At 45.1% G+C, this 19,755-nt stretch overlaps 1 long non-coding RNA gene across 2 annotated transcripts in view; it reads left to right on the forward strand.

The window, feature by feature from the left end:
- Positions 1-19,755, forward strand: part of LOC105676432 (uncharacterized) — a 202,142-nt gene that overhangs the window by 24,843 nt on the left and 157,544 nt on the right. Inside the window, exons 5-6 of one of the 2 annotated variants that reach the window (XR_010889123.1) lie at positions 13,558-13,660; positions 18,890-18,926. This is a non-coding gene — a long non-coding RNA (uncharacterized lncRNA). Of the gene's footprint in view, positions 1-13,557; positions 13,661-17,722; positions 18,408-18,889; positions 18,927-19,755 lie in introns of those variants that run through there. The other variant, XR_001101388.2, reaches the window with a different exon arrangement.

Genomic DNA, 19,755 nt, shown 5'->3' on the forward strand with positions numbered 1-19,755 from the left:
ATAGAATACTCATTTCGCTAACGACTGCTATAGTCGCTATAATTTCCTACGAGCGAGAATATAAAAATACGAAAGAGCAGCAATATTTCTCGGCGCAATATTTCTTCGGTTTGACGCCGGTTAACGTGTAATCGGATGTCGCACTTTGACCGCTCGTTTAAATGGCCGGAGCTTTCTTCTCCCGTGCTAAAAACGCGGGACTAAGCGCACGCGGCGCACGCTGTCAAGGTTCCCCGGCCACCCCCGTGAGGTGAAGCCCAGGTGAGACCCAGGTGAGGTCTTCATCGGGCCGGCGCGACATTGAGGAATATTCCCCTCTGCGCACTTATCCGCCCGGCCGCCCTGAGGAATCGCCTCATCATCGACCCTCGCACCGAGCGGAGCCGATGCTAATCACTGCGGCATCTAATGTTATATTATCCCCGTGGAAAATAGAGGAACGCTTCATTAGCATATATATACGAACGCCGCGCGGACGTCATTAGCGCTAAGTGCGATTAATAATTGCCCGCACGGGGCAAGAATCGACACTTCGTTCTTTGTCATGTCTCGTGAACGCTTCACCGCGTCTAATCGTCTATGATTAGGGCGAAGACTCCGAGGTGCGGCTGTCGGTCGTCGATCGTGACTGAATTTAATACGTACGTCTCATAATTAACAAACTTTACTTATTTCGCACTTCGAAAGAAAAAGCTCGCACTGTAATCCCGTCGTTATTGACTGTGTCGCCAAAGAAATTGATTTATTAATTCCTCCATGTTTCTCGCTTTGCTAAACATTTATTCACATTTCATCTTACTCTTGTCCGTCTTTGAAAAACATTTATTTCATTTGAAAATATCAGCCAATCATCTCGTGCGTTTCTTATCTTTATATTTTTTTTTATCTAGTGATGTCAGCTTCTTTAATACACATATATACGTCGAATTATCATACAAATGCAACTGCATAAAACGTATCGTGTCTGCTGAGAAAAAATACAAGGTAAAACGATTTTTTCATCAGCGAGAAAACATGTGCATCGATAAATCGCTTGAAATGAGATAAACGCTTTACACGATTATATTGCCGAGATAACATATACGTATGTTATGGAAACTTTAACGCGTGGCGTGCAGGATCGATTGTCGAGTCGAGCACGGCGGTTGTCAGGGAATTCAATGTAGATTTGCTGTAAACGAATCCCGCGTGCGCCAGATGGATCATCGCGGTACCGAATTATTATAAACCTTCTCGCGATACGATACGTCTTGCCCACGAGATAGCAGCTGCACGATTTCTCAATTACTTCTTACGTAAGTGTTAATTGCGACATGCGCTCGTGCGATCATTTTTATAATGTATACCCGCGTTTGCCCGCGCATATGATCGGCCGCGCGTACGCGTTTGCATACGAAATGATCCGATACGAGCTGAAAAATTTTCCTCCTCGGACATCGCGCATCGCGTCGGGCGTTGCGTTATCACGGAGAATCGCCGGGAGATGCCATTATTAAGATTATCGGGATACACACCATCGCCGCCGATCTTTTTTAATAAGACGTCGTCCGCGATTGTGCGCGTGATACCAGCAGAAGATCGATTGCCGATTCGACCGAAAGACCGATGATTTCTAGCATCCGAGAAGAAACGCAACCTCGAGGTCCGCCGAGAGGTCGCGGACGATCTCTGACAGCCCCGCCGCTGGATCCACGCGTTTGTCATCGTACATATCTTCTGCGTATTTGTTCATCGGCTGTTATACGACGCGGTATGTATAATATGACCGTCTACGGAGAGATCCATTTACCAAACCGTTAAGAGATAGGCGCGGCAGCGCCTTTACAATCGCTTCGCGTCTCTCGCCTTTCTCCGCTGCGCGCGCTTCTAAAATGGCGTTTTAATTATTACCCGACGCATTAACCCCCGCGAACCTGCAAGCAGGTACCTGCATATAAGCACGTGTCCCTTCGCGTGGGCGTGCGCGAATCGCCGCGGAAGATCGTCTTTCGCGGAAGATTTCTCTGAGCGCACGAGCGCCGTGGTCATTTTTATCCGTAGCCCACTGATCCATCGGCGGCCGTTTATCGCGCCGTGGAAAGCCATAGGAAAGTGTGAGAAACGGTTTCCAGCTGGAGGGAAAGAACATCTTTACGATGGCTTGACAAGATTATTGAATGACGTTAAAATTGTCAATATATCGCAGGAAAATCGTTGGTAATATTGCATCTAATTAAAGAGATTTTGCGAAGGTATACATTTTTTTACGAGATTATTTATAATGCGTGTCAAAATAGTCAATTCAAACATATTTCTCTTAGTTTAACATTTTATTTAAGGAAGTATAAGTGAGTGCTTCTTTCCGTGATTTATAATAATTTTGAGGAAAATACAGATTTTTTTTCTCAATGAAATATTGCGAAGTGTCTTTAATCTTTTGCACCGCGTACTAAGCCATGTTTAAATGGTTTTGCATAAATTTGAATCGCGTAAACTACATTATTAGCACAAGAAGTTAGCGGTATTCCGCGAATCTTCATATCTTACCTTGTCTTGAAGTAATCGTAAGATTTGCAAAATAGCTTGCGGGTCGAGCGAAAAAGAGGTAGTCCGGTTTCCCACCAACAATTACACGATCATTGAATCCACTAACCGTCGCTTGTGTTAAACAGGTCGCCAATAAACGCCCACGCGGTTGCGAATACATGTACGTTGCCAGTTTCCTTCGAAATCTCTAAAGTAATAATTTGGAGACATTCTTACAACGTAGTTGCAAAGTTCGCATTGACAGCAAGGTAGCAATTTAATTAATTTTAAAATGGCCCAGAAATGATTCAGAAGACATTCTTTTATTGACCTAAAATGGACGGGAGATGATTATTTGTTATTAATGGAATATCAGAAGGTGCTAATTGGTTCAATAATTTGGAAAAGAAAAATATATTTTTATAATATAAAATTACAAAAAATAATTAAATCCTTAGATAAACGGAATATAAGCATGCAGTTTTCGCGAGCAAACTGTTGTGAGAAAAATAAATACATTTCGTCAGAAAACAACAAATAAAGCACTGACAACGCTTGAATATTTCCTTCTTGCACATTTTTCGTTTTGTGAGATGTTGGCAGTGTACATTGTGAGTTTCGTCGAGAGTTTAATTGTTCCTTAATAATTCCTCGTTAAGAGGTTTTCGACGTCAAACACGGTGGTCCTCGAAACGCAAATGCAAATGAGACACGTCGTTCTATATTGCGTTCGCCACAGTGGGTCGCATTAATCACACACACAGCCGAGAGATCCACAAACGTACTCCGACTTTGTTGGTTCATGCGACTCGCCTCGCCTGTCTTCCCATCGCGAGCGATCAACAGAAGCGAGCGACATGATATGACCGATCTTATCATGAAAAGATCGCCGCATGTAAAACTGGTACCTCCCCAGCGAAAATACATTTGCATTATTTTGCAGATGATACCGTTGATAACGTTGCAGATGTGACTGTTATTATTAATTTCTAAGATTGGTTTTAGGAAAAAAAAGTATTATGAATATGTACAATAAAATTATAATACAATATTTCAGTTATATTTTAAAATATTTTACGTTAAATAATATTTTAATCTCTCTCTCTCTGTTTAATTCTAGCTTAGATATCATATATATACATTCTTATCTTGTAAAATTATACTTGTCAAAAATACTGCAATGCTTAAAAGTTAATATATTATAATACGCTTAAAGAAGCTATCGTTATCGAAAATGAAATTGGTCGATGCATCGGTTAAAGCATTGCATTATCCACTCCAATCGAAATCATAGCCATACAAACTTCAAATATTTCTTTTCGTATCTCGAAGTCGTTTCGTACCTCGCTCGGTTGATTCACATAATATGTACATAAAGTACCATTACCGCAGCGAGGTTGTATTTACGCGTCCCTATTCGGCGCCACTTAAGTACCGACAAGCTCATCCGTAACTCGTAACTACTCCCCGCCGATCAGTCCTCGCTCTGTTTTCTTCTTGCCCCGTTTTTCTTTTCAATGTAGTGGTCGAATGTATCGAGAGCAAACGGCCTTTCCGGTAGTCTTATATGGCCGAGAGTTAAGTGCGTGAGCCGGAGTTGGGGAATAATTACCATCAAATAGCCCTCCGCCGAGCGTCTTGAACGGTGGAAATCAGGAGAGGAGAAAATGACGCTTTAACGAAGCAATAACGTACGTAAAGAAAGGGTTATAGACTCGTAAGCGGCTGCTTACGCCGCTAAATGAAAGCTTTCTCGCTTAACGGTTTCGTTCGGGCTTCCGACGTGCGCGATTGCAAAATTACAAAAACTAATCCACAGATAGAAAAGGCAGACGTTTCTTGAGAAATTATAAGGATCGATTGCAACAAATTCAGCTTAGAGATTTCAATAGAAAAAGAAAACAAATCTACCGGAAGCTTCCTTTACCGGAGATTAAGAAAACGTTTGAAACTTCTGCCGTGAGCCGAGCGAGTTTATCAGGCGATGTTTGCGCAAAACCGTCGGTATTTCGCAAATGTACTATTCGAAGGAGACTCGCCATTCGTCTCCGGCTATTATCTTCGTGCTCCGCGAAACAAAGCGCTTCCTTCCCGCCGAGCAGTCGCATAATCGACGGGTGCCCGCGAGCTCGTTTCTCCGTGCGCTCGCCGTGGACGATTATTTCAAAAAAGCCTCTTCCGATTACGCGCGCTTAATAGGCTGGGACTCGTACGATAATTGCGAGGTTAACTGATTTTTAATGATGGGTTCCCGCCGATTGCTACCGCGATCTCGCGCGCATCTTCTTTATATGCTCCATCTCCCTCTTTTTTTCTTCTTTCTCACTCCATCCCACGCCTTATCGTCTCTTGTATCTTATTTTCTCGTTTCTTGATCCTCATGTGTTATTATTATTCAATTTCGTTTGCGTAATCTTACAATGTGCGACACTATAACAACAATTCTCATGCTATCAGCTGGAAAAATTTATTAAATTATGTGTTAATTTAATGAAACATAATATTTTCTGATTATGTATTGAATGCAATATTATTATTTCCTAGTTAAAATCTTTTTTTAGGTCTTATTTCGTACTTTCCATATTTCTGCTTCATAATTCTTCCGAAACGATCTGAATCACAGCCCCACGTCATTTATTAAATCGCCTTACTGGTCTTTCATTACCGGGGTCGTAATCAGTCACTAGAAAAAGCGAAGCGATCCTGTTACCGCTAAAGCGCCGGTAAAATATCGCTCCATATATCCGTAACGCCTGGCTGCGCGTAATAATTCGCTGCTGCGGCCACGGCAATGAATGCAGCGTGGTATACGCTTTACCTTGCGTAATCATAATCGCAAAGCGAACACTATCCAAGACTAGTCTGCGAATTGCCAAAATATTGACCGCACGTGTAACATTTATTATGCGAGACGCGAGCGTGCGACCGGATTTCCCCAAAATCAACGAACGCCGTCCTCGCGTGGGGCCGCGGCCTTGAAAAAATTCGGATAAGCTGAACCGAGTCGAGGACGCGCTCGTCGACGAAACAGGAGCGCGGAAGTAGAATCGGGACCTTGAATTTTTAGTTTAGTGGCTTGGCGAGTTCATGTGCCGGCGCTGAAGCTGGCCCGTGCGCCGAGGGAAGAAGAGTCAACTGTGCGCGGACAATAGTTTTACGTACGAGCGAAATCAAGGTTGCGCAATGCAACCGTCATTACGTAGCCGTCTGCGTGCCAAGTATATGTATCGGCTCGTTTAATTAGCGTGGGCGTTCTTATGAGGAAGTCGGTCTCGTGATTTGCCCGTATTTTCGGACCGTGAAACGCGAATCGCATTACGAGAGATCGAAGCGAAATCGGATGATTGTCGTGTAACGCAGTCTTGCCTTCTTAGCCTCGAGACCGATTTATATATGCAATTTTCGTGAAGTGGTAAGTGTGGCATGACGCGAGCTCAAAAGGGATCAGTCCGCACTGTTTGGAGACGACGGTCTCGAGAACGGTCAACAATGTAACGGAAATCGCGTCTAATACGTCAACACCCATGCACATTATTACCGTGATGTACCTCATTGGCTTTGGCAACGCGGTGTCTGCTCCTCGCTCCAATAGCCCATTCAGTGACTCCGAAATCCGGTCGCTGCTGAAACGAGCCATTGTGTCGCCGCGAGACGCGCAGCATCCTCGCACAAAAGAAGTTGCTTGTCGCTACCGCGTCGCTACCGTGTGAAGATAGCGGGGCACAATAATCGTTGCAACATTGCAGCAGCGGTCGGAGGACGATGGCCCCGCCGTGACCACGCGGGGTGTATGTAAAGCGGATGTAAAGAGGACGGTGAGGTAAAGAGAGCAGCAACAGTCTCGCACGCGGCACGGCCGTTCGTCTCGCCGTTTTCGACGGGACGCCCTCGACGCCGCCGACGAGTCCTTAGCCGAAACACGCTCTGCAACTTTGCGCTCTGCAACTCTGCGCTTTGTCAATGACTAATAACAGCGCGTCTATAACCCTTTCCATTTCCGTGTTTTTCAACCCGCTGCTATTGACACTTGAGATTATTTTGGTGAAGTACTTTCTTTCAAGTATTGATCCAAGTCTGCGCTCATGCTCACTTTCTCGGCTTTCTTAGGTTCAAATGTCTTATGTGTAGAAATATTGAAATGAAATTTTGTGGAAATGAATAAATTAAGAGACGGCGAGTCGAATGGAAAGTTTTTCGACTTGAGGACTTGACATTCGTTAAGGAATTCGTAGTTGAGAGAAAGTACGCGCGGATAAGCCAAGTAAGCGAGTGCTATTCATTACGATGAAATATCGCCGAGGACGCTCATTATGTCCGATAATAATAACGATAATGATGCAATTGAAATTTTGAAAGTGTCTCACTGTAGAAATTATAACTCTGAAGAATGAAAATAATGTCGAACTGACAATATTTGACGTCAAAATTCCTCATTTATTTTGATATCGCTTGAATAATGATACTAATAACATCGGACGAAACATTCAAAGACTTTCTTTCCTTCCGCAAAAGAACCGAGCATTTAAAGCGACCTGTGATTACGCGATGAAATATTGCAGTCGTGTCTTGACGTGAAGCGAGAAGCGAAACGAGGTGGATGCGAGATGATGAAGACGTTGAATAAAGCGTGCCTTTTCCCCTTTTCAGAGGTCTGCGAAATAGGGTCGAGCTGAGATCCTGTGGATCCCTGAGACTTAAGTCGCCGGTCGCTTCGTGTCCTCGCGTGCTCTGCCAGCCTCGCTCTCGACGTGGACGTTAGTCAGGATTAGAAGGGTGCCAGTTCACGCGCCTCGAAATTCGTTAACTCGTAGATGTATTCACGAGCCGGGCAGGCGCGGGGCGGAGGAAAAGAAAAGAGAAAAAAAAGGCTAAGGGCAAGCGGGAAGAAGGAACGATCGCGCGCTACCTTTCAAGCGGAGAGGAGCAAGAAAAGGAGCGACTCGTACGCTGCATTCCGACAGATCGAAAGGAAGGCGCGGAGAGAAATATTTAGGGCTCGACGGTATAATTATGGAGCGAGATATATTTTATTACCGACCTCGCGAGTGCCGTCGTTCGGGATCCTCGTTTTTTTTTTTTTTTTTTTTTTGTAGATGTTCCAAAACTACGCTCCCATTTTTTACACGAACTCTAAAAATATCTTGATACGCAACTGAATCCATTCCATTAGACGTAATATAATTTTATTTTTAGACCCATTAGACGCATCAGCATACAATTATAATCATTAATAGTAGGATTTTCTCCTTTCTCTTTGTTACACTACATATTTATTCCTCTGTTACGCTGCTTATCTGCCTCCAACAAAGCGATCAACATTATTCTGAAACCGTTTACTCGGCTATCTGTGCTCAAAACTCGACCAGATCAAAATTGCGCAAAATGCTAGAAGCATCTCACTCTGAGATTGATCCGCGATACGTATGCATATAACTCACAGATAGCATCAGAAATAGATTCTTTTTCATCAGCGGATCAGAGGCTCGGATATCTAGATCTCGCGAAAGAATTGGGAAACTAGTTTCACCCGTTTTGTCCCTCACGGCCGACCCTGTTTAAGATATACACTTTGGTCCACGGTGCTCGGTTTCGACCGCAAAACTCGTCTCCGGCTTTCCTGCGCTAATCGACTTACGTAGGTAAGCATATCCCGTGAGTGATATCATCGTATTAACCCCGGGTCCGAGTCGGTTGCGCGCATAAATAGAATCGTCTTTGCGCCGCAACGTGATCTCGTGGCGAAGGGGTTAATGTAGATGCGCGAGCGGAGAGTCAAGTTCTCCTCTCCTCTCTCACGCGTCACATTGATACTTTACGCGATTCCGCTGCTCATTCATCCGCGCGTATGAATAAGGAGGGTGACAGTGTCACGGTGATACGTTTACATATTAATACGGAGTGGAAAATCTGAATTCAGTGCGCGAGGCTCGAAGGCTCGATAAAATAAGTCGCAAACGAGTTGAGATTATTACATGCATTTAACATCTTCTAAATAGATGTTTACGTTGTGGATCTTCAAAGACCTCAAGGTCGACTGTTTGCATAAGTTTCTGCCGAGGCGAGATTTGACATTCACTTTTAACACGATTTCACTCAGAAGCAACGATGTAATGATATACAAACATACGCGTCTTTTCTTCCTACGTCGTCTCGGAGATTAACAATCTCCTTATCGCATTCTAAATCTAGCACTCGCGTAATATTTTATCCTTGCGCATCTGCAGCAACCTGCACTGCCGGATGAAGCTCGTCTCGATTATGATCGTGCTAGCCGACTGCCTTGGAACGATTCTAAAAAAAAAAAAAAAAAAAGAAAAAATATGGCACGTCGTTTTGCCATTTGTACTTGCGATAACTGTGCTCGCGCGACCGCCTCGTGTTTAATGAATCGCTACGTTCCGTGATCGGCGCCGGCTAACTCGAATCCACATTTCGGTTGGAGAAAGTGTCGCAGAAGAAAATCAAAGTACATCGCCGGGAAATGCCGGGAACGACAATCGCGTGGTCGTAGAAATGCGATCGTGGAGAAACAGAAAAACCGGACAACAATTATCCATTAGAAAGGCAATAGTCCGTGACGAAAATAGTAACCGCTCATTAAGCGCTTTCGTTAGTATTTCGTTAGGATATTTCGTCATTTTACGCACGTAGTCGTGAAACATTTTCACCTATTTTACCTCTATCGTGTGCATTCTCGAGGCCGGTCGGTTTACATAATCCTCCCACGCGAGGTGCATTCGGCGCGGCGCGATAAACGCGTCTCGGTTCGCCGGAATTACCCGGCGAGGAGACGCGTCTGAGGATGATTTTCCGGTTTTGTGTGTATCGGCAAACGCGATGGGTGATTCATAGATTTTACACGCGCCTCTTTTGCGGCGCCCGCGCGACTCACGCCAGCGCGGCGTATCGCGGCTAACAGAGTGCACCACGCAAAGTGTAAAATTGCGCGAGGAGGAAATAGTGTAGCAATCGTTCCGCGCACCTTGGCGAGCATTACCTTATGCCTACGCGTCCTTCGCAAAATTGCGTACTTACGCAGAACCCGGCTCGCTTCAGCGTTTGCTCCCCGTAATCACGATTACCTGAACACTTCATTACGAGGAAACTGCGAGATTGATTGATACCGTAAATTGCGGTTACTCGTGATACTTAGAGATGGCATTAGCTCGACGCTTGCAATTAAAAGAAGTAAAAAGTATTCTTCGAGTGTAAGCGTGTAGAGAGCTCTGAAGATACTAGATACCGCAATCACACACTTGAAACTTTACATTAAGACTATTTCAGAGGAATTGATGGCGAAACAGCGAGAGAGAAAATCAACCGACACTTAAGGTGCTCGGGTGATGGTTGCAACTATTCGAAATGCGATCGATACGCTTCATGGTAAGGTCGAGCGTGACCCGATAGCCGCGAGATGTTCACGCGGGTGGGGCATGGCGTTAAAGATGTCGACGTTGAAGCCGAAGTCGACCCCGTGGCGGAGGATCCCAAGACAATGGGCGGCCCGATTGCGCAAGATCTGCTTCCGCTCCCGAGGCACGGTGTGTTTTCCGCGCGCGAGCCACGAAGCGCGTGTCGCAATCCTGGCAAAGGCAGGATGTCGACGAGGCTGCTTAGTGCACGGTTCTCTGCCCATGCCGATCCTGATTCCGTTTGGACATCTTCCCGCGCGCCTCTCCGCCCCGCTGCGTCTCTGCCCTCGCTTCGGATCCCCTTCCTTCTCCACATCGACTTGCTGTCTCGGTCTCGATCGATCCCTACTCTGCGGCAGGTGCCGCGATCGCGATCACAAGAAAGTTTCGACGAAGGACATGCTCGATGTAATTCTGATTAGACGAAGCGAAATCCGGTTGCAAGTGCAGCAAATGCACGTGGATTCATTAATATTTTGAAAATATATTTATCATTTTGTTTTGCTTAAACAATTAAAAACAATTAGTTTTTATAGATCTATTTTTAAACATTTTTTTGTGCTCTATTTATATATAAAAAAAATCCAAATACTGTTAAATTAATTTATTTATGTGTGTGTACTAAATTCTCTAATATTTTACAAAACAAAATTAGCCCAAAGGTTAATAGATTCGCAGATAACTGTAACTCTAAGCATTTCTTCATAATGCTGTTTTTGTTACAGTTACCATTATGCTTGCAACACTTAGGTTTCGCATATGTATAATTGCGATTCTGCTTAGACACCGCGTTCCCATTTAGCAGGATGAATCCGTGCTCTTTCTAAATGTGATCTGCCTGGTTGCCGGAAGTGTTGCGCACAAGGAGCCAGTAGAGGGGAGTCAAGAGGCTGCGTTTCCGGCGGCGGAATCGACAAGGACGAGCCGAGACCTCGCGCCAGATGCATCCTTCGCTGCACAACCTGGCAGTTTCTTCTTTTACGCGCCACGACCGCTCGTCCGCTGGAAACGGAACTTCGCGGTTCGCAGCACACGAATACCCCGTGCGACTTGTCGCGACGATGCGCTCTTAACAATATAGTTAAGCCGCGTTTTCGTAACGCTCGGAAAGGGGGACGCGGAGATAGCACGAATCTGGCCGTGTAGAATTCAATTATGCATTTAATTTGTCGGAAATGTAATTAACCATTTTAAACGTGAATGGTGCAATTCGCAGTGTGACAATAAAAGTTAAATATAATTCCACTAATAATAAAAAACCGTGTATTAAAAGTTAAAAGACAAGGTGCAAAATATTTCTAAATATATAATAAATATTCAAAATGCAAAATTACGCAACGTGTGATGTATAATCGAAAATGTTACATCGTAATACGTCTCGTAAATTATTATTGCAATTTACAACGAGCTGAAATTCAAAATATAAACGAACGCTTTCTCCAGTTCTGGTCCTGGTCGAGTTAGCCCTGCGTTCTTGCGTCGCACGGCTCCACAGGACTTGCGTAGGCGCGGATTCACTTCCACCGAACGCATCGTCATGACGCCTCCCGAGGAACGTTATACCCCTCATTTCCAACATACAGACATACGGGCCTTTAGATGCCTCGTGCACTCTCGTTCGTTCGAGGACCACGTTTTTCATATTCATGTATGCGGCCACGCCCCGGTAGTGCGGTATGGACCACGCTTCTTGCCCCAGCGTCTGGTCTACTTCATTAGCGCGGACCGAGCGAGTATAAGTAGTATACGCGCTTAATGCGACTTTACATACAACACAAGAGACTCCGAAAGCTGGTCGCGCGCGACTTTTACACTGGCGCGTCTCCGTCGCTTCGACCGAAAAAAATCATCTTTCTTTATGTGGCGAAATCTGTGCAGAATACGCGAGACCAACAAAAGCATATTTTCAAGAATTTTTATTTCTTCATAATCTTTCTTAAAAATTGTAATGTTTAGTTTTCCCTACACAGAGCAACTTTTATGTTAAAAATTGTATCGTGGCAATTTTTAATATAAAATTTTCTCTGCGTAGTTATATAAATTTTGATTATATTTTTAATTAATTTTTTATTCTGTAGTAAAACGTAAAAAGAACGATGTTACGTTAGATCGCACAGTCACTCAGCCTTCGCAGAGTCTACGATGTCCTCCTTTCGATTTTTTCTTGCTACACTTACGCGCCCGGCAGATGCGCTCGCACTCTAATCGCGATGAAACGCGATTTTGCAAACGACCTCCGATGCTTCTAATTTGCCAGCTAATAAGAATATTTGCGCGTACTTTGCCGCGACTCATCCTAATGCTTTCACGGTATGATTCATGCGCTACATCATGCGCCGTTTCAAAGAGATACCTGATTTTATACTCGTCTTTCTTGCGTGTGATCTTATCGCGTATTAGTTAGTAATGGACACATGACAATTATTCAAGGCATTTGCATGACATTATGGTATTCGCGCAACGACAGTTCTTACCTAAAAAAAGAGAACAAGTCTTGGTAATGTCCGTCCGACGGACGAATGCAATTTGGTAGAAAGCCAAGCGTGACGATTGCGCAGCTGACAAAAGTATTGGATCTCTCCGTAGCAAAAATATTTTGCTATGTAAAAATACTTTTTAATAAATTCTCAACACGCCGATTTTCTATAAAACAAGTATAACTCAATTTATGTAAGATACAAAAATTAGTGTATTATTATAACGGTAAATATTAATCAATCTTAGGTACAGCTAATTTTATTTAATTTCCACTCGTCATTTCAATCATGTAACTATACTACGATTTATGGTCTCAAAAAAGAGCTCTGAATAGTTCAAACTATGTTGATGTTCCGTTTCAACGTACCCTCGATTATTTGACACATACTTGGTCACGATAGGGGATCGTAGAATAAATGGATCAAGCTAAGATCGGTCCATATACCCGTGCATCCTTCCGCGGGATCAGACGACGCGCGGAGAGGATCGTAGGAGGTCGGATCGGGACGCGGCATGCCGTGCATGCCGTACGTCGTGTCGACCCGGAGATTAATGGTGCTTTAATAACGTTAATTGAAGCCCTTAGAAGAATCGATACGACGCCGATCGGACCGGTATCGTTTCGAGATACCGATCGATCTTATGATAAATAGTCAGCGGCACTGCGGGCGACCGTTCCGACGCCTTCTTCGCTCTCGCCGTTTCTTTTATTCTTCCTATAAGAATCTCCTTTTTTTTTTCTTCTTTCTCTCTATCTTACTCTTCTTTGCCGCGCGTCGTCCTGCTCCTGCTGCGAGAACCATCTGTGAGCGATGCTATATCGCTTAGTAATAATCGGACGTACGTGAATAAACATGTCTCGAGCGAGTCTCTGCTTCATTTCTAATCGACATGATTTACTGAGCATTCTTCGAAGCAGTAAACTAAAATTACTTAAAAATATAACAAATAACAATTATAATTTCGATTAAACAACATTACTTTTTGAGGAGAGAGATTTTTATCAAGAGCCCACTATAATAAAATGTATATTTTAAGGATATTATTGAATAGTTGACGGTATATACAACAGCTCTATTAAATGAAAACCATTAAAATGTAGCGTGTCTAAAAGATTGAGCACCTCTTGACAATTCATCTTCTTTTTTTCATTCTGTTTTAGAAAGACGAGTTTCAAAACGGTCACACAAACAGGACGATGATTCTTCTCGAGTGACAGAAAGAAGACGTTCGTTAATCTGTTCGTGGAAGTCGAGAGGCGAAAGGTAAGTAATTATTCCAATCGAAAACCTTTATGAGTAGTTCCATAATAGCCTAGTTGAAGTAAAATAAGGACGTTGATTTCGCTAATAAACCGTAGAAATTAAAGAAGCTAAAATTTTGAAAAGGCTTATAATTTTTTATCGTGAGATTGCCGATTTGAGTCAGCGGCGTTGCGGCAATACGTTTGCGAGATGGCACGACGCTTATGTAAAATGATAGAATTAGGTGGCAGCGTGATTTCGATTGGCCAAGCCATGCCGGCGCGAGCGACCATGACCCGGGGAATAGCAAAACGAGCAACAATAGACAATGGCGGTCCCATGCTCTACATACGCAAAGCGCGGTAGGCACGCGCGAGCGGCGCGGCGCGTAGGTAAGCGTAAGCAAAACGCACACGCAAGCGACCGCGTAGCGGGCTCGTACATGCGTGCTCGCGTGCGTTCCACAAGTGCGTGTGGCGCTCACGCGACGCACTCCATCTCGCTCCACGCGCTGACGATTTCGCTCTCGCCGACCGGCAAAAGTGTTGTCGCTAATTGTCATGGCGCAATCGCGCATTGTCCGCGGATTAATCGTCATGAGAAACGTCAGAGCGCGCACCACCATTGTTGCACGGCAGCAGCGGCAGCGGTAACAGCGACGACCGGGTCGCGCGAGCCTTCGTTGCAAGTGTTACGCGGCCTTTTACAATAATTCGGGCCGCGCGAAAGTAACAGCGCGAGCGTGTTAGACATTAGGATGGACGGATAGGTGGGTAGGTGCCAAGTAGGTAGGTGGATGAACGAATGAATAGATAACTTTATACACACGCGCACACGCTCACATGTACGCGTGGGTAGGCGCTCCTCCCAACGTCTCGTCGTTCATGCGCACGGCTGCGCCGAGCTGCGCCGCCTAGGAATCAATTCTTATTGGAGCGTAATTAGGGAAAAACCGGCACACTCGCGGATAATAATTGCTTCCGGTGATGAAAGAACGTATCGTTGCGCGGCTTGTTCGCAAGACGAGTCCTGCGTACGTAAGAAGGCAATCGTATAGCGTAGTATTCGCACTCGTGACTCAACCGGATCATTTTTATGAGAGACATGTCGCGCGATTGCAAGGCAAACATAATTATCGGGTGGATCGGCGATTTATCCGATCACAGCTGGCGTCGCGTTTCGACACAGGCGTCTCGATTCGCCGTGTATCCGTTGATGATTGCTTCAATCGACCGCGGTGCAGTCATCGGTTTTCGGTCGGGACGGTCGGCCCCGAAAGGGGCGCCGGGGCTCGTGCCACCCACGCGAGATGCTTTTCACGCCTCTGACGCGACTAGTTCCTTTGGCGGGCAGCGCCGCGTCCCGGCTGTTGGCCCTTCGGATATCTCCGACATGACAGATAACACAATGGCTCTAATATACCGCGCCGTGAAAAGGGTAAAGAGGTGCCCACGACGATGGCGCCGATGAATGGTGGCTACGAGCGGTGCAGGGACCCTCTCCCTATCTTATCGGATCTCGTGCGCGAGTTGCGGCACAGCCGGGCAATGCTCGGACAGTGGTTCCCATTGTTCCACGCACTCCCCCCTCGCGCCGCGTCGCCCCGCGCCACGGCAGTTCTTCTCTCTCTTTCTCTCTCTCCCTTTGCCGACCGATCTTCCGACTCCGATCGTTCGGATCTGAATCGAGTTCGATACGCGCTAGATACGCCGGTATAGCAATCCTTCTCCTGCCCGTGGAACGCGATTAGATTACTGTCAGAGCGATTAGCTACTTTTTTACTTTGAGATGCTCGAGTATTCAGGTGGAGAGGAATTTTAATATTAAATCTTTGACGTATTCGATTCCATTGATTTCGGAATCGGGATGAGAAGTAAGAGGACGCGAGGAAAATAGCTGCATAGACAGACATTGTTAATTTATATTCCACTGTGATTTCTATCTAAAGGTCGCCGGAGTATTCTATCATATTCTATCATGCTAATGGATCGATCATACTGCAATAAGCGATGCGGCCCACGCTCGTCGAAAAGTCGAGCATTGCCCCGCGGCACAGATCGAACGGGACGGGGAAAAAAATCCAGTCGCCGGCACCCACGCTCGCTCCGATGCTTATAAGGATCTTTGTCTTCCGTCTAGGGCTTCTTCGATTAAGCATCGCTCTTAGTGCACCGACTGAAATGCACTTTCTAAGAACCCCGGGATTCACTTTTGCCGCCCGCGCTCGCAACGATTCTCCCGCTCCCGCTTCGACGGATGGTATCTGTACGGCCGATATCGAAAGCGAGCGCAACGCCTTCGATCACACACAGACGCGTGTAATGTAACGCCTCCTCGTTCGTGCATCATCGCTGCTGAATGACTTAATAAAAGAATCTCGATTACGCCAGACGAGATTCCATCCGCCGCGGGCGAACAAAGGGGCGACGGACGGCGGGCCTCCCACCGGTCGGCCGCGTTCGTTCAGCCGGGCCCCCGGCGCACACGAGAGTATCGCGAGGAAAAGGTCTTTCCTGGCCGGCTAATGCCGCGGATTTATGTGGGTTAGGGCGTCGACTCTCCGCGCGAGCGCGCAAGAAAATCTTACTCCAGGTGACTCATACGCGTCTACCCACCTAATCCGGTGTATCGCTCGCCGCTCGCTCGATCGCCCTACGTCCGCGCGGACGGAAGAGCGAGCGGGCGAGTAAGACAACGCGCGCGAGATGGCAACACGAGCAAGAAGAGACCCCGTGCACAATGTACGGGCGAGAGCGACAAGTTGGATGCGAAACACAATGCGGGCGTGGGTCCTTGCGTCAGGCCGACGGGGCAAATCCTCCGCGTTGCACTTTTCTCTTCTCTCCTCTTCGCTGACGTCACTCTCCGTGAGCTCCGCCACCTTCTCTTCCGCCGCGATGCGCTCTGCCTTGCGGGACCACACTTTTCCTTTCGTCCGGACGTGTCGTAGCGATACGGCGAACGGGGATACCGGCTTGTGCAAGTGTTTCGTCCTACCCGCAGAGACGCGCATCGCGCCCTCGTTACCTCGCGCGCGGAAAGCTCTTAGGGGAAAACCTTGAAACCGTTTTGCGGCCATCGAGATCGGCAGCACCCGCTCGCTCTCTCGTTGCTCGGCAGAGCGAGGCGAAAACGCGCGCCGTTCTTCGAGAATGAGCGGGGTCATCGCGCCCGGTTGCATTCGTTGCGGTTATCGTGGAGAATTAAAGTCTCGCAAACACAGCGAGATCCTTGTCTCACGCATGACACGACATTATCATAAATTAACATCGAGAAGGCTTAATCAATTATTTCTGAAAATTCCACGTACAACTTTATTTAAGGCTACGGAATCAGTGGAAACAATTTTATGTAATACGCGACGAAAAAATAGTTACCTGTTGGCAAATTTTACAGGATGTTTCAGATAAACCGTATCATTAGTCTGAGATACCTTGTATATTTTACATTATTTTCTAATCTATTCTCTTAATGATTAAAATGAATTTAGATTAAATTAGATAGACTCACCGGCACGATGCATAGAGCAGCGGAGTCGTTCACAAAAGTTGATCTGCAACATACAAAGTATTTAAATTATAGCAGCGTTTAAAATAAAATTCAGAAATAATTATTACGCACATTAAAATTTTACTTTCCGCAAATAATAGATAACAAAGAAATGATTAATTACAGTTGCTCCGCCGGCGCCCGATGTTTTTCCCGAGCCTCCTCTTCCTCCTCTTTTCAGTCCTCTTTGCAGTTCTTTAAGACACTCACACGCGTTTGCGATGCGAATGTGAAAATTATACGATGTATGTTTTAAATGGCATTGTCGAGAGAGACGTGTATTTTTTGTCATGTTAACACAAGAGTAAAATTTGCACAAAATATTATCGCACAGATTACATGTTCGACATTCTGTCACATCCGTGACAAATACGACGGAAAAGGGCAAGGTCGAAAACTGTGGGAAACAATAGGGATAGTACTATTGGAGAGGATAACCTACGGTTATGGAACAATCACGTCGGTCCGATTTCAAAGAATGTGAGGAGTGAAACAACTATATGCCTGCCGATACATAACGCGAGAGAGAAAGAAAGAGAGGGGGGGGGGGAGGGGACAGAGGATCACGCAGGCTAAAGGCGACGAAACAATCTCACCAAACGTCGCAAGTCGATCTCGAAACTGTTAATTGTTAGGATATATTATCGAATATTTTATTAAAATTGTGTTGAAATCGAGTTTAATAAATGTTCAATAATTGTTCTAATGTTTCGTGACCGACTGACGGCGTGTGGTGGGGTTGTTTTCGTCGTCGCGCATGGTACGCGCGCTTCATATCTCTTTCTCTCTCTCTCTCGTGCGCGCGCTATGTATCGACATAAACATTATTGCTCTCTACTCTTCGCATTCCTTCCGAATCGGCACGACCTTGTACTTCTTGTTGTCCTATTAATATTCGCACGGCGGCACTCGTACGAGGCAGATTATTCCGTAGCAGCGCGTTATCCTCTCCAGTAATATTCGTACTATTTCTCACAGTTTTCGATCATAACCTTTTCCGTCGTTATCTATTGCAGAGAGTGTCGAACGTATTCCGTGCGATAATATTCGAGTTTCCTCTTTGTCTTAAAATGGCAAAGTACGCGTCGGGAGTGTCCTTTAAAAAGTCGCACGACTTTTGTATTTGCGACGCGAACGCGAGTGAGTGCTTTAGACTGCGAGGACTGAGAGGAGGAGGAGGCTCAGGAGGAGCATCGGACGCCGGCGGAACAACGTTTAAGTAATTAATCATTTATTTGTTATTTGTTATTCGCACAAAATGTTGCACGTAAAATGTTATAACGCATATAAAATATTTGAATCATTCAATAAAACATTTACAATAATTAGTGTTCATGATTATTAAATTTTTTTACACATTTATTGATATTTTGAACAATTAAATAATCAAATTAGATACAATAGAGAGCGTAAAGAGCCAAAACGCCAGATTTCTGTGCGATAGAAATTGTATTATATTATAAAAATAGCTTACAAATAACAAATAAACATTCCCTATCGTATCTAATTTTATTGTTTAGCTGAGCCTTTATATTTCCCAATTTTAAACAATAAAATTTTCAATAATTTTTTTATTAGCTACTTGCTTAAAAGATAAACAAAAAGTTTAATGCGCGCAAATATTTTTTAGATACTAATTATTTTATATTCTGCTATAATCTAAATATTAATAATAATTCTTTTTTTTTTTGTATTTTACAGATCAACTTTGCAGATCAACAACTCCGCTGCCGTGCTGGTAAGTCAATATAATATTTTTTATTTTAATATTGGTAATTATTATTGGTATTTAATATCTGCGACTTGAACGTTTTTTACGTTTAAAATATATTATCGATGTCATCTTATCGCTCTTATCGTGTCCGCGCCAACGTACACAGCCGCGTTGTACGCCGATCGTCGTGTTACAGTGTATATACTTAAGAATGCACTCAGGTATGCACATACTCGCCGAGTACCGTCCCGGCCGTGATTTACGATTAGGTAGTCCAGAAATCGACAGTACATAGCCAATAAGAGAAAATGTTCTCAACGAGAGCTGGCGAGCGGTACGATCTACGGCTTAGGTAAGGTGATACGCTCCCGTGAGCGAGTTCGAGATCCGCGAGTAGGTACGCGAAATACGACACAGCTTATGTCGGTAAGACGTATCACCGCGATTACGTCAACTTACTTGGGATCGATCCGTCTTTCGGCTTCACCAAAGCGACGTCGCGTCGGCGATCCTTTTGCGTCGTATGGCTTTTACTCCAAATTGTATTCGTCGGCGCTCTTTCAACGCTCGTAAGCTTTCAGAGCACCTTTTTCCATGAGTTTATCTGCCCGCAATAAACCCCGGGCGAGCCGAAGCTCAAATTGATTCGTCGGTGCCGCAAACACGGAGGTCGTTCGCGCTTATATCTTATCTGCTCTTACCTGTCGAAGCGTCCGGATTTTATAGCCTCCAGGAGGAAGTCGGAGCGCGCACCTGCCCATCCGTTGACCGGGCCGACGGTTGGAAAGAGATGATTACGGACTATTGTGGAGTAGTGTGTTTAGGATCGGTTTTTAGCGCTCGGAAGCACGCA

Source organism: Linepithema humile, chromosome 3 (genome assembly GCF_040581485.1).
Source record: "Linepithema humile isolate Giens D197 chromosome 3, Lhum_UNIL_v1.0, whole genome shotgun sequence".
Taxonomy (NCBI): domain Eukaryota; kingdom Metazoa; phylum Arthropoda; class Insecta; order Hymenoptera; family Formicidae; genus Linepithema; species Linepithema humile.